This window comes from Grampus griseus, assembly GCF_964374135.1.
Source record: "Grampus griseus genome assembly, chromosome: 11".
Classification (NCBI taxonomy): domain Eukaryota; kingdom Metazoa; phylum Chordata; class Mammalia; order Artiodactyla; family Delphinidae; genus Grampus; species Grampus griseus.
In genome coordinates, this window is record NC_139005.1 from 26,638,741 (window position 1) to 26,654,162 (window position 15,422).

At 34.2% G+C, this 15,422-nt stretch overlaps 1 pseudogene across 1 annotated transcript in view; it reads right to left on the reverse strand.

Annotated features, from left to right (window-relative positions):
• Window positions 1-728: 728 nt before the first annotated feature.
• The window catches only part of LOC309829872 (S-phase kinase-associated protein 1-like), a 32,441-nt pseudogene continuing 17,747 nt past the window's right edge, over window positions 729-15,422 (reverse strand). Inside the window, exon 2 of the transcript in view lies at window positions 729-1,189. The product of the transcript in view is annotated as an S-phase kinase-associated protein 1-like (transcript). The remainder of the gene's footprint in view (window positions 1,190-15,422) is intronic.

Here is a 15,422-nt window from a genome sequence, read left to right on the forward strand (position 1 = left end):
ATTACTGATTATAAAAAGATGACACACTGCTTGGGTTAAGTGTCTTCTTTAATTGAAAAGCCAGCAAACTGTCTAATTCTATTTCCTCCCAAACTATAAACTGAGTAAAAACTGAGCCTCTAGCCAACATATTCAAAGCTGATAGGATTAAAAATGCAAAAACAAGTCCTCAGATCCAGTTAAGGGAGCGCTGCTACATACAGGCTAATCAATACCAGCCATACTCTGACTCCAGGAAGCTGGAAGACATTCTGATAACCCCACTCTAATAGCATTTACCTCAAGTAGCCTTTTTCCAGTTTCCAACTCATAAATAAAGATAATATGTTAATTCTATTTCAGAAAATTTTTTGCAAGTTGTTTTATTTACAATGCCAAGTCACTAAACTAAAGGTAACTGGACAATAAACTAGGCAGAAATTGCTTTACAAAAAGAGGGAAAGCCCAAAATGCCACTTCTATAGAGAACCTACAGTTCAATTCTATTCAGAGCAAAGAAAAATGAACTTTTGGTCATACTAGAAGAAACTCAGACATAAGTTTGGAATCTGTACTGAAACTACACATGCAATGAGGGCAACATTCTGCTAATACAACTGATTTGCTGCTGCATTTGTGGACTGTTTTTCTAATATTAACAATTATAAACAAAGCAGTTCAACTAGTATTTGGAACAATCCTTACAGTGTTACAGCATCAAACACAAAATTTCACTTCTCCTCCCACCACTAGTTCTCTTTGCGTACCTGGGCTTCCTCTTCTTCAGTAAAATCATTTTTGATATTGAATGTCTTTCGAATCTCCTCAGGCAACATATTGATCATATTGGCAACAGTCTTGCAGGTAACATCAAGCAAACCTTTGATGTCTAAGTAGTTTGCTACCAGTATAAGCTCAAAAATATTCCTTGGTCAACTTTCAGGAGGAGGATCATCCTTGTGGTGGGTGCACCACTGAATGACCTTTTTTTAATATTGCTGCATTAACATTTGTCAAGCGGACTCGATCATCATCTCCTTCATCATCCATTCCCAAGTCTTCCAAAATGGTCTTAATAGTCACAGATTGTTTTGCAATTTCAACATCAACTTCAAATATCTCTTCACCAGAACTCTGCAACTTAATTGAAGGTGTGGTGTTAGGACTCAAGGAGATGGCAGGCCAGAGGCTGATGAGAGCAGGGTGGCATCTGCAAAAAGAAAAACAAAAGCAGAGAACAAGGCCAACACCCTGCATATTTTTTAATAGGTTTTGTTTTGTTTTTGTTTTTTTTGGTGATGAGTTGTATGAGTTCCTTGTACATTTTGGATATTAACCCTTTATCAGTCTTTCATTTGCAAATATTTTCTCCCATTCAGTAGATTGTCTTTTTGTTTTGTCAGTGGTTTCCTTTGTTGTGCAAAAGATTTTAAGTTTAATTAGGTCCCATTGGTTTATTTATTTATTTTGTGATACGCAGGGCTCTCACTGCTGTGGCCTCTCCCGTTGTGGAGCACAGGCTCCAGACGCACAGGTTCAGCGGCCATGGCTCACAGACCCAGCCACTCCGTGGCCTGTGGGATCTTCCCGGACCGGGGCATGAACCCGTGTTCCCTGCATCGGCAGGCAGACTCTCAACCACTGCACCACCAGGGAAGCCTCCATTGGTTTATTTTTGCTTTTATTTCCTTTGCTTTAGGAGACATATCCAAAAAATATTGCTATGATTTATATCAAAAAATGTTCTGCCTATGTTTTCTTCTAGGAGTTTTATGGCTTCCAGTCTTACATTTAGGTCTTTAACCCATTTTGAATGTTTTTGAGTATGTTGTGAGAAAATGTTCTCATATCATTCTTTTACAAGTAGCTTTCTAGTTTTCCCAGCACCACTTATTGAAGAGACTGTCTTTTCTCCATTGTATATTCTTGCCTCCTTTGTCAGAGATTAATTGACCATAAGTGCGTGGGTTTATTTCTGGACTCTATTCTGTTCCATTGATCTATGTGTCTGTTTTTGTGCCAGTACCATACTGCTTTGATAACCATAGCTTTGGGGTGTAGCCTGAAGTCAGGGAGCATGATTTCTTTTGCTCTGCTCTTCTTTTTCCAGATTGTTTTTGCTACTTTGGGTCTTTGTATTTCCATACAAATTTTAGAATTATTTATTCTAGTTCTGTGAAAAATGCTCTTGGTATTTTCATAGGGATTACATTGAAGGTGTAGGTTGTCTTGAGTAGTATGTTCATTTCAGCAATATTAATTCTTCCAATCTAAGAACACAATATATCTTTCCATCTGTGTTGTCTTTAATTTCTTTCATCAGTGTCTTATAGTTTTCTGAGTACAGGTTTTTACATCCTTAAGTAGGTTTATTCCTAGGTATATTATCCTTTCGATGTGATGGCAGATGAGATTGTTTCCTTAATTTCTGTTTCTGATAGTTCATTGTTAGTGTATAGAAATGCAATAGATATTTGTATATTATGTTTGTATCCTGCAACTTCACAGATTTTGTTGCTGAGCTCTAGTAGTTTTCTGATGGTGTCTTTAGGATTTTCTATGTGAGGCATCATGTCATCTGCAAACAGTGAAAGTTTTACTTCTTCCTTCCCAACTTGGATTTTTAAAATTTCTTTTTCTTGGCTGAGTGCTGTGGCTAGCTCTTTCAATATTATTTTGAATAAAAGTGGCAAGAGTGAGCATCCTTGTCTCGTTCCTGATCTTAGAGGAAATGCTTTCAGTTTTTCACCATTGAGAATGATGTTTGCTGTGGGTTTTTTGTATATGGCCTTTATTATATTGAGATGGGTTCCCTTTATGCCCACTTTCTGGAGATTTTTAATCATAAATTGTATTGAATTTTGTCAAAAGCTTTTTCTGCATTTATTGAGATGATCATATGGTTTTTATTTTTTCAATTTGTTAATGTGGTATATCACATTAATTTGTGGATATTGAAAAATTCTTGCATCCCTGGGACAAATCCCACTTGATTGTGGTGTATAATCCTTTTACTGTATTGTTGAATTCAGGTTGCTAATATTTTGTTGAGGATTTTTACATCTAGATTCATCAGTGATATTGGCCTGTAATATTCTTTTTCTGTGATATCTTTGTCTGGTTTTGGTATCAGGGTGATGATGGCCTCATAGAGTGAGTTCAGAAATATTCCTTCCTCTGCAATTTTTGGAATAATTTCAGGAAAGGTGCAAACTCTTCTCTAAATATTTGATAGAATTCACCTGTGAAGCCATCAGGTCCTGGACTTTTATTTGTTCAGAGTTTTAAAATTACTGATTCAGTTTCATTACTGGTAATTGGTCAGTTCACATTTTCTATTTCTTCCTGGCTCAGTCTTGGGAGAGTGTACATTTCTAAGAATTTGTCCATTTCTTCTAGGTTGTCCATATTATTGGTGTACAGTAGTTCATAGTAGTCTCTTATGATCCTTTCTATTTCTGTGGTGTCAGTTGTACCTTCTCCTTTGTCACTTCTGATTTTATTGATTTGGTCCCTCTCCCTTTTTCTTGATGAGTCTGGCTAAAGGTATCATTAAAAAATCTTTTCAAAGAATTAACTTTTAGTTTCATTGATCTTTTCTACTGAGTTTTTAGTCTTTATTTTATTTATTTGTGCTCTGATCTTTATGATTTCTTTACTTCTACTAAATTTGGGTTTTGTTTGTTCTTCTTTCTCTAGTTGCTTTAGGTGTAAGGTTAGGTTGTTTATTTGAGATTTTTCTTGTTTCCTGAGGTATGCTTATATCACTACAAACTCCCCTCTTAGCACTGCTTTTTACTGCTTCCCATAGGTTTTGGATTGTTATGTTTTCATTTTCATTTGACTCTAGGTAATTTTTAGTTTCCTCTTTGATTTCTTCAGTGATACATTGGTTATTTAGTAGTATATTGTTTAGTCTCCACATGTTTGTCAGCTTTTTTTCAGTTTTTTTTTCTTATTGTTAATTTCTACTGTCATTGTGTTGTGGTTGGAAAAGATGCTTGATATGATTTCACTTTTATTAAATTTACCAAGGCTTGTTTTGTTGCCTAGCATGTGATCTATCCTGGAGAATGTTCCATATGCACTTGAAAATAAAGTGTACTCTGTTGCTTATGGATGCTCTCTATATATCAATTAATTACATCTGGTTTAATGTGTCATTTAAGGCCAGTAATTCTTTATTGATTTTCTCTATGGATGATTTGTCCATTGAGGTAAGTTGGAAGTTAAAGTCCTCTACTATTATTATGTTACTGTCAATTTCTCCCTTTACATCAATAAAATTTTCTGTAATACATATATACAATAAGCGTTCCTATGTTTGGTGCATTATTATAGTCTTTGTTTTAAAGTCTATTTTGTCTAAGTATACATAACCTGGCTTTCATTTGTTTCCATTTACATGAAATACCTTTTCCATCCTCTCACTTCCAGTCTGAGTGTGTCTTTAGATCTGAAATGAGCATCTTGTAGGCAACATATGTATGGGTCTTGGTTTTATTATCCATTCAGCCACTCTATATCATTTTATTGGAGCATTTAGTCCATTTCCATTTAAAGGAATTATTGATAGGTATGTACTTATTGCTATTTTGTTAATTGTTTTTCAATTTTTAAAAATTATCTTTTGTTCCTTTCTTCTTCCTTGTTCTTCTCTCTTCCCTTGTTATTTGATAACCATGTTTAATTTTACATTTGGATTCCTTTATCTTTTTTGTGTGTATCTATTTGAGATTTTTGGTTTATGGTTATCATGATATTTATGTAAAGCAATATTTGTAAATACATGAGTATTTTACATTGATGCTGTTAAGTTCAAGCACATTTTAACAACACTGCATTTTTTACTCCCCTTCCTCTTTTAATGTTTTTGACATCATGCTTTTCATCTATTTGTTTTTTTTGTTTCTTCTAACTACTTTTTGTGGATATAGGTTATTTTACTATTTTTGTTATTTAATCTTCCTTCTAATTTTGTAAATGGTTCATCTACTATCTTTACCTTCACCAATGAGATTTTTCCTTTTTAAGTTTTCATATTTCTAGTTGGGATATTTTCCACTTAAAAGAGTCCCTTTAAGATTTCCTGTAGAGATGGTTAGATGGTAGTGAACTCTTTTAGATTTTGCTTGTCTGTAAAACTGTTTATATTTCCTTCAAATCTGAATGATATCCTTGTCAGGTAGTGTATTATTTGTTGTAGGTTTTTCTCTTTCATTACTTTAAAATTATTGTACCGTTCCCTTTTGGCCTGCAGTGTTTCTGCTGAATATTCAGCTGATTGTCTTACAGGAGTTCCCTTGTATGTAACTTGTTGCTTTTTCCCTTGCTGCTTTTAATATTCTCTCTTTGTCCTTAACTTTTGTCATGTTAGTTCAATGCATCTTGATTTGTCTTCTTTGGGTTGATATTCTTTGTGGCTCTCTGTGCTCCCTTCACCTAGATAACTGCTTCCTTTCTCAGGTTAAAGAGATTTTCAACTATTAAGTCTACAGATATGTTATCAACCCCTTTCTCTCTTTTCTCATTCGGAGACCCCTATAATGAGAATGTTAGTACATTTAATTTTGTCCTAGAGGTCTTTGAAACTATCCTCATGTTTTTAAAACTTTCTTTCTTCTGATCAACTTGAGTGATTTCTACTACTCTGTCTTCCAGTTCACTTATCCATTTCTTTGTATTATCTAATCAATTGTTGATTCCTTCTAGTGTATTTTTTGAGTTATTGTATTCTTCATCTCTGTTTTGTTCTTCTTAATATTTTCTAACTCTCTGTTAATGTTCTCACCCTGTTCGTTCAATCTTCTCCTGAGTTTATTCAGCATCTTTTTGATCATTAGCTTTAACTATTTTTGGACAAATTGCTTATCTCCATTTGGCTTAGTTCTTCTTCTGGTGTTTTGTCTTCTTCCTTCATTAAAAATTTTTTCTCTGTCACTCCATTTGGCCTGATTATCTATTTTTATTTTATATATTAGGTAGGTCAGTTACATTTCCTGATCTTGGAGAAGTGACCTTATGTAGGACACATTCTGTAGGTTCCAGCAGCACACTCCCCTCTGTTCACCAGAGCTATATGCTCTAGTGGTGTCTCCTATGTGGGCTGAATGGGCTCTCTGTATTGGTGGGTCCAACTATTATTGTGGGCACACTGATGAGTGTGACTGGCTCCTGGCCCATTTGATTGCCAGGTCCTGCTTTATTCAGGGGCTCCTGGCTCCTTGTAGGTGGGTCAGCATGCCAGGGGAACTGGCTGAAGTCCTAGAATCCTAGAACTGGTGTTTGCCTGTTGGTGGGCAAGGTCTGTTTCAAAGGCTAGTGCTGAACCACTGGTGGTTGGTGTTAGATCTTTGGGCTGCTGGCTGTGGGTATCAAGGTGTCTCTAGTCTGTTGTCCACCTGCTGGTGGGCCAGCTTAGGGCTCAGGTGGTCCATAGCCTGGTGTCCACCCACTGGTGCATGAGGACAGGTTCCCAGGCTAGTGTTGGCCTTTGGTAGTATTACTGTTTTAACAATATTAATTCTTCTGATTCATGAACACAGGATCCTTTCCATTTATTTATGTCTTATTCAATTTCTTTCATCAATGTTTTTTAGTTTTCAGAGTAGACCTCTTTCACCTCCTTAGTTAAATTTATTACTAAGTTTTTATTATTTTTTATGCAATTGTATATGGGATCAATTTCTTTTAGTCTTTTTCTGAAAATTCTTTGTTTATGTATAAAAATGCTACTGTTTTTCTGTATGTTAATTTTGCATCCTGCAACTTTAATGAATTCATTGATTAAATCTAACAGTTCTTTGCTTGAGTTTTTAGTATTTTCTCTCTATAAAATCTTTATCAGCAAATAGAGACAATTTTACTTCTTCTTTTCCAATTCTGATTCTTTAAATTTCTTTTCATTGCCTGATTGCCCTACCTAGGACTTCTACTACTATGTTCAATAGGAGTGGTGAAAGTGGGCACATTTGTCTTTTTTCTGATCTTAGAGGAAAAGTTTTCAACCTTTCATCATTGGGTATGATGTTAGCTATGGGCTTATCATATATGGCCTTTATTATATTGAGGAATGCTCTTTCTATGCCTAATTTGTTAACAGTTTTTATCATGAATGGATGTTGTCAGATGCTTTTTCTACTTCTATTTAGATGATAATATGGTTCTTTTCTTTCATTCCACTAATGTGATGTATCACATTGATTCATTTGTGTATGTTGGACCAGCCTTACATCTCAGGGATAAATCACAGTTGATCATGGTGTATGGTCCTTTTACTGTGCTGCTGAATTTGTTTTGCTAGTATTTTACTGAGAATTTTTTACATTTATATTCATCAGGGGTAATGGCTAGTAGTTTCCTTTACTAGTAATATCCTTTTCTGGTTATGGTATCAGAAAAACGCTGGCTTCATAAAATCAAGTTGGGAATGTTCCCTCCTCTTTGATTTTTTTTAACAGTTTGAGAAGAATTGGTGTTATTTCTTCTTTAAATGTTTGATAAAATTACCAGTGAAGCCATCTGGTCCTGGGATTTTCTTTGCTGGTAGATTTTTGATTACTGATTCAATCTCCTTATTAGTAATAAGTCTCTTCAGATTTTTTATTTCTTCCTGATTCAGTAAGAAATTTCTGAATTTCTGAATTTCTTCAGTCAGTAAGTTGTATGTGACTCAGAATTTTTCCATTTCATCTAGGTTGTCCAGTTTCTTGGTGTATAGTTTTTCATTCATTCTAATTTTTAAAAAGGTTTTAGATATTATGTTTATATTGTTTGATTTCCCTTTGAATTCTCCTTTAAAAATCTCCATATTTTAAGTGGAATAACATATAAGTAATCACAATTTTCTAGTGAGTTTTAAAACATTGCTGAGTAAAATTTCAGTTACCTTCTCTGATGCTTTATCACCTGGAAGACTAGAAACAACTGTTTCTGATATAGTGAAGACAATATTCAATCTAATCTTCTGTCTAGGAATATCTCTATCCAAAAGAAAGCAGTTTAGCTGCTTTGAGAGTTTTTGGAGGGCTATAGTTAGTTTTTGTGTATGTGCCTGTGAGGATGTGGAACTTAGGAGGCAAGAAAGGTCAATCAATGGCAAACCTAAAATGCTGGTCATAAACAGCAATACTTAGCTCCTTCTCTCTTATAAATCTAAGGAAGCAACCAAGAGAAGAAATAGAGAAACATGTGAGGCAAAAAAACCACAGGATATTTTAGAATTGGAAAAAACTTGCTGAAATGTTTTACTTGACAGGTATCCAAGGCCATCGTACTAGAAAATTGGCAGGTACAACAACTTTATGATATAGGTATAATTTTTTTGAAATTTAAAATTTATTTTTGGCTGCATTGGGTCTTTGTTCCTGCATGTTGGTTTTCTCTAGTTGTGATGAGCAGGGGTTACTCTTCATTGCAGTGCACGGGCTTCTCATTGTGATGGCTTCTCTTGTTGTGGAACATGGGCTCTAAACAAGTGGGCTTCAGTAGTTGCAGAGCGTGGGCTCAATAGTTGTGGCTCATGGACTCTTGAGCACAGCCTCAGTAGTTGTGGCTCTTGGGCTTAGTTGCTTCACAGCATGTGGGATCTTCCTGGACCAGGGATTGAACTCATGTCCCCTGCATTAGCAGGCAGATTATTAACCACTGGGCCACCAGGGAAGTCCCTATATAGGTATAATATTTATATCAAATTTATGAATGATGAAATTGAAGTAATTCAGACGGAAAGTGGTAGATCTAGAATTTCAACCTAGATTTGGTTGGATTCAGGGTCTGTGTTTTAGTCTCTGTGCTATCTCATACACGTCTACCTATGAGGTCCTTTCTTACATTGGTTCGGTTTTTTTGTTCATAATGAGTGACTGCATTTATTCCACTGTGTTTTGCTTATATTCTCTAAAAGATTTAGGTGGTTTTAGTGTAAGGAAGAGACACTCCTTTAAGTTTGAAAGACTAGGATTAAACTTGTGCTTTTCCCCTCTAGAGAATTTTACAACATTCAGTGCATCCTGGGAGACAGAACAGGCAAAGAAAAAAAGGGCCTGGGAGTCAGGGAAGGATATAGAAGGGCCAAGCTGAGGGTCCAACAAAAACTGGGAAAAAGATGTGGGGAACAATGACCAAAGGATACTTCTAGCAAATTAATATCCTGAAAATAATGCTAATCATACTTTAAAATTGGAAAATAATGTTGGTAAAGGAGGTAAGTCAGATGAGTGGCTGAGTAAAAATGATCCTACTATGAAATAAAAAAGGACTCATTGATTTTGCCAAGGCCTGGCTTGACATTTTGAACATTTCATATATCTTTATATAATGAATAGGCAGGAAGAGAAAAGAAAGTGGGAGATCCTACATAAAGCACATTGCAGAGGATATATTTATTTCAAAATACATATATATTATATCTATACCATTTCACCTATTCAGAACTTAAATTTTACTGAATACCTATTCTGTGCCAAGCCTTGCATAAGATATTACATATCAATAGATGACAAATACATCAATCCTAACCTCAACTTACTGCCCAGTAGTGGAAACAGACAATTAAGCCGACATTTGCTATATAATTTGTAAATAATAGGACAATAGAATTTTTAAAAAACTTTCCTCACTTCCCAGATATTTAACTAACTAATTAGTTAATTAATTATGGAAGTATAATTTATTTACATGTTATATTATTTTCAGGTATACAACAAACTGATTCAATATTTTAATAGATTATACTCCTTTTAAAGGTATTACAAAATAATCACTATATTCCCTGTGCTGTACTATATTTCCTGTTGCTTATTTATTTTATACATAGTAGTTTGTACCTCTTAATCATCAACCCCTATCTTGCCTTTCCACCCCTTCCCTGTCCCCACTGGCACCCAGCCTTTTTTCTCTATATCTCTGAGTCTGTTTCTGTTTTTTTATATACATTTGTTTTATTTTGTAATATTCTACATATAAGTTATGACAGACTATTTGTCTTTCTCTGTCTGACTTATTTCACTAAGCATAATACCCTCAGGTCCATCCAAGATTTTATGACTGAGTAATATTTCATTATATATATACAAATTCTTTATCCATTCTTCTACTGATGTGCACTTAAGTTGCTTCCAAATCTTGGCTATTGTAAATGATGTTGCAGTGAACATGAGGAGCATATATCTTTTTGGATTACTGTTTTCATTTTCTTTGGATAAATACACAGGAGTGAAATTACTGGATCACATGGTAGGTCTATTTTTGATATTTTTAGGAACCTCCATACTGATTTCCATAGTGGCTACACCAATTTACATTCCAACCAACAGTGTATGAGGGTTCCCTTTTCTCCACATCCTGGCCTACGTGTTTTTTCTCATATTTTAGATGATAGCCATTCTGAGAGGTATGAGGTGATCTCTCATTGGTTTTGATTTGCATTTCTCTGGTGATTAACGATGTTGAGCATCTTTTCATGTGCCTATTGACCATCTGTATATTTTCTTTGGAAAAATATCTATCAGGTCTTCTCCCCATTTTTTAATTGAGTTTTTTTTGGATGTTGAGTTGTATGAGCTATTTATATATTTTGGATATTAACCCCTTATCAGTTATATAATTTGCAAATATTTTCTCCCATTCAGTAGGTTGTCTTTCATCTTGTTGATGGTTTCTTTTGTTGTGCAAAAGCTTTTAAGTTTAATTAGGTGCTATTTGTTTATTTTTGCTTTTGTTTCTTTTGTCTTAGGGGACAGACACAAAAAATATTGCTACAATTTTGTCAAAGAGTGTTCTGCCTGTGTTCTCTTCTAGGGGTTTTATGTTTTCAGGGCTCACATTTAGGTCTTTAATTCATTTTGAGTTTTTTTTGTGTATGGTGTGAGAAAATGTTCTATTCTCATTCTTTTACATGTTGCTGTCCAGTTTTCCCAGCACCAATAATTGAAGAGACTGTCTTTTCTCCATTGTATATGCTTACCTCCTTTGTTGTAGATTAATTGGCCACAAATGTGGAGGTTTATTTCTGTTCTCTCTATTCTGTTCCATTGATCTTTGTGTCTGTTTTTGTGCCAATACCATGTTGTTTGGATTACAGCAGCTTTGTAGTATAGCCTGAAGTCAGGGAGCATGATACCTCAGCTTTATTCTTTTTTCTCAAGATTACTTTGGCTATTTGGGGTCTTTTGTGGTTCCATAAAAATTTTAGGATTATTTGTTCTAGTTCTGTAAAAAATGTCATGAGTATTTTGATAGGGAAGGGTTGCATTAAATCTGTAGGTTGCTTTGGGTAATATGGCTATTTTAACAATATTAATTCTTCCAATTCAAGGGTATGGGATATCTTTTCATTTCTTTGTATCCTCTTCAATTTCCTTTATCAATGTTTTATAGTTGTCAGAGTATAGGTTTTTCACTTCCTTGGTTAAGTTTATTTCTAGATATTTTACCTTTCTTGATGTGATTTTAAACAGCGTAGTGTTCTTGCTTTCTCTTTCTGATAGTTCATTATTAGTGTATAGAAAAGCAATAGATTTATGTATATTAATCTTTAATCCTGCAAATTAACTGAATCCATTTATTAGTTCTAACAATGTTTTGGTGGAAACTTTTGAGCTTTCTATACATATTATCATGTCATCTACAAATAGTGGCAGTTTTACTTCTTCCATTCCAATTTGGATGACTTTTTTTTTTTTCTTGTCTGATTGCTGTGGCTAGGACTTCCAATACTATGTTAAATAGAAACTTCAAGATTAGGAATCCTTGTCTTGTTTCTGATTTTAGAGGAAGGGCTTTCAGCTTTTCACCATTGAGTATGATGTTAGCTGTGGGTTTCTCATACATGGCCTTTATTATATTGAGATATGTGTTCCCTCTATACCAACTTTGGTGAGAGTTTTTATCATGAATAGATGTTGAATTTTGTCAAATGCTTTTTCCATATCCATTGAGAGGATCATATGATTTTTATGCTTCAGTTTATTAATGTGGCATATCACATCGATGGATTTGTGGATATTGAGCCATCTTTACATCCCTGGGATAAATCCTGCTTGTTCATGCTGTATTATCCTTTTTATATATTGTTCAATTCAGATTGCTAATATTTTATTGAGAAAAATTTTTCATCTGTATTCATCAGAGATATTGGCCAGTAATTTTCTTTTTTTTGTAGCATCTTTATTTCTTTTTGGTATCTGGGTAATGGTGGCCTCATAGAATGAATTTGGGAATTTTCCATCTTCTTCAATTTTTTTGAATAGTTTGAGAAGGAAAGCTCTTATTTATATGTTTTGTAGAATTCCTCTGTGAAGCCATTCAGTCCTGGACTTTTGTTTGCTGGGAGTTTTTTTAAATTAGAAGTTCATTTTCACCATCCTGATTCAGTCTTGAAAGGTTGTACATTTATAGAAATTTGTCCATGTCTCCTAGGTTGTCTAATTTGTTGGCACGTAACTGTAATATTCTCTTATGATTTTTAAAAATCTCTGTGATACTGGTTGTTATTTCTCCTCTTTCATTTCTCATTTTGTTTATTTGGGTCCTCTCTCCTTTTCTTGATGAACCTGGCTAAATGTTTATCAATTTTGTTTATCTTAAAAAAACAGCTCTTATTTTCACTGTATTTTTCCTATTCATTTTAAATCACTGTTTATTTCCTCTCTAATCTTTATTATTTCCTGCCTTCTGTTGACTTTGAGCTTGTTTGCTCTTCTTTTTCTAATTCCTGTAGATGGTAGGTTAGATGGTTTATTTGAGATTTTTCTTGTTTCTTGAGTTAGGCCTGTATTGCTATAAACTTCCTTATTGAAGTTTATTAGATGCTTTTGCTGCATCCCAAAGATTTTGGAAAGTTGTGGGGTTTTGTTTGTTTGTCTGGATGTATTTTCTGATTTCCTTTTTGATTTCTTCATTGACCTGTTGGTTTCTTAGTAGCATATTTTTCAGTGTTCATGTTTGTGCTTTTCCCACTTTTCTTCCTGTAATCGATTTCTAGTTTTATACCATTGTGGTTCAAAACAAAATGCTTGATATAATTTCTATCCTCTTAAATTTGTTGAGATTTGTTTTGTGGCCTAGCATGAGATTTATCCTGTGTACTTGAAAAGAATGTGTATTCCGCTGTTTTTGGATGGAATATCTATTAAGTCCAACTGGTTTAATGTGTCATTTAAGACCACTTTTTTCTTATTGATTTTCTGTCTGGATTTTCTGTCCACTGATGTAATTGGGGTGTTCAAGTCCCTTACTATTATTGTATTATTGTCAAATTTTCCCTTTATGTCTGTTAATATTTGCTTTCTATATTTAGATGATCCTGTATTAGGTGCATAGATGTTAATGAGTGTTATATTCTCTTCTTGTATTGATCCCTTTATCATTATATAATACCCTTCTTTTTATTTTTGCTATAGACTTTGTTTTAAAGTCTGTGGTCTGATATGAGTATTGCTACCTCTGCTTTCTTGTCATTTCCATTTGCATGAAATATCTTTTTCCATACCTTCACTTTCAGTCTCTGTATCTTTTTAGCTCTGAAGTGTCTCTTGTAAGCAGCATATAGGTGAGTCTTGGTTTTCTTTTTTTTTAAATCAAATCAGCCACTCTGTGTTTCAATTGGAGTAGTTAGTCCATTGACATCTAAGTGATTATTGATAGATGTGTACTTATTGCAATTTTATTACTTGTTTTCTGGTTGTTTTTGTAGTTCTTCTCTTTCTATTCTTGTTTTAGTTTCTTCCCTTATGGTTTGATGTTTTTCTTTAGTGGTGTACTTGTGTTTGTTTCTCTCTAGTTTTTGTGTATTTATTATAATTTTTTAAAAAATAAATTTATTTTATTTATTTATTTTTTGGCTGCATTGGGTCTTCATTGCTGTGAGCAGGCTTTATCTAGTTGTGGTGAGTAGGGGCTACTCTTCATTGTGGTGCACAGGCTTCTCATTGTGGTGGCTTCTCTTGTTGCAGAGCACAGGCTGTAGGCACATGGGCTTCAGTAGTTGTGGCACATGGGCTCAGTAGTTGTGGCTCGTGGGCTCTAGAGCACAGGCTCAGTAGTTGTAGCATACAGACTTAGTTGCTCTGTGGCATGTGAGATCTTCCTGGACCAGGGCTCGAACCAGTGTCCCCTGCATTGGCAGGCAGATTCTTAACCACTGCACCACCAGGGAAGCCCTTATTATAGGTTTTTGATTTGTGGTTATCATGGGGTTCATATATTTTGACCAATAACGATATCTACTTGTTTTAAACTGATAGTCATTTAAGTTTAAACACATTCTAAAAGATCTCCACTTTTAAGTTCCCTCCCCCCACATTTTATGTTTTTGATGTCACATTTTACATCTTCATGTTTATTCCTATACTAATTATTGTAGTTATAGTTGATTTTAGTTTTTTTTCTTTTAATCTTTGTACTAGCTTAAGAGGTTGATTCTTAGCCTTTTTATATATTTTCACTTTTACCAGTAGATTTTTCCTTTCCTATAGATACTTACTTCTTATTATAACATTTTCATTTCTACTTAGAGAAGACCCTTTACCATTTCTTTTAGAGTAGGTTTAGTATTGATGAACCCTTTAATTTTTGCTTGTCTGAGAAGTTCTTTACCTCTCCTTCAATTCTAAATGATAATCTTGCTGTTTAGAGTTCCTAGGCTGTAGGTTTTTTGCTTTAAGCACTTTGAATATATCATGTCACTCCCTTCTGGTCTGCAAATTTTCTGCATAAAAATCAGCTTACAACCTTATGGGCATTCTCTTATTTATGACTCTTTGTTTTTCTCTTACTGCCTTTAGAATGCTCTCTTTAACTAACTTTTGTCGTTTTAAGTGTGATATGTCTTGGTGTGGGTCTGTTTGGACTCATCTTATTTGGGACTCTCTGTGTTTTCTGTACTTGAATATCTGTTTTCTTCTTCATGTTTGGGATGTTTCCAGCCATAATTTCATCAAATACATTTTGAGCCCCTTCTCTCTCTCTTCTTCTTCTGGTACCCTGATAATGTGAATGCTGGTACACTTGATGTTGTCTCAGAGGTCCCTTAAACTATTTTCTTTTTTTTTTTCTGTTCTGATTGGGTAATTTCCATTATTCTATCTTTCAGATTACTTATGTGTTCTTTTGTATCTCCTAGTGTGCTGTTACTTCCTTCTAGTGTGTTTTTCATTTCAGTTATTGTATTCTTCCATTCTGACTGGTTCTTTTTTATATTTTCTAGTTCTTTGTTAAATTTCTCCATGTGTTCATCTATTCCTCTCCATAATTTAGTTAGCATTCTTATTACTAATGTTCTGAACTCTTTTTCTGGTAAATTATTTATTTCTGTTTCATTAATTGTTTTTTGGGGGGGATTTCTTTTGTTATTTTTATTGAAACAAATTCCTCTGTCTGCTCATTTTGCTTAACTTTCTCTGTCTCTATGAAAGTAGGTGAAACAGTTACCTGTTGCTGTT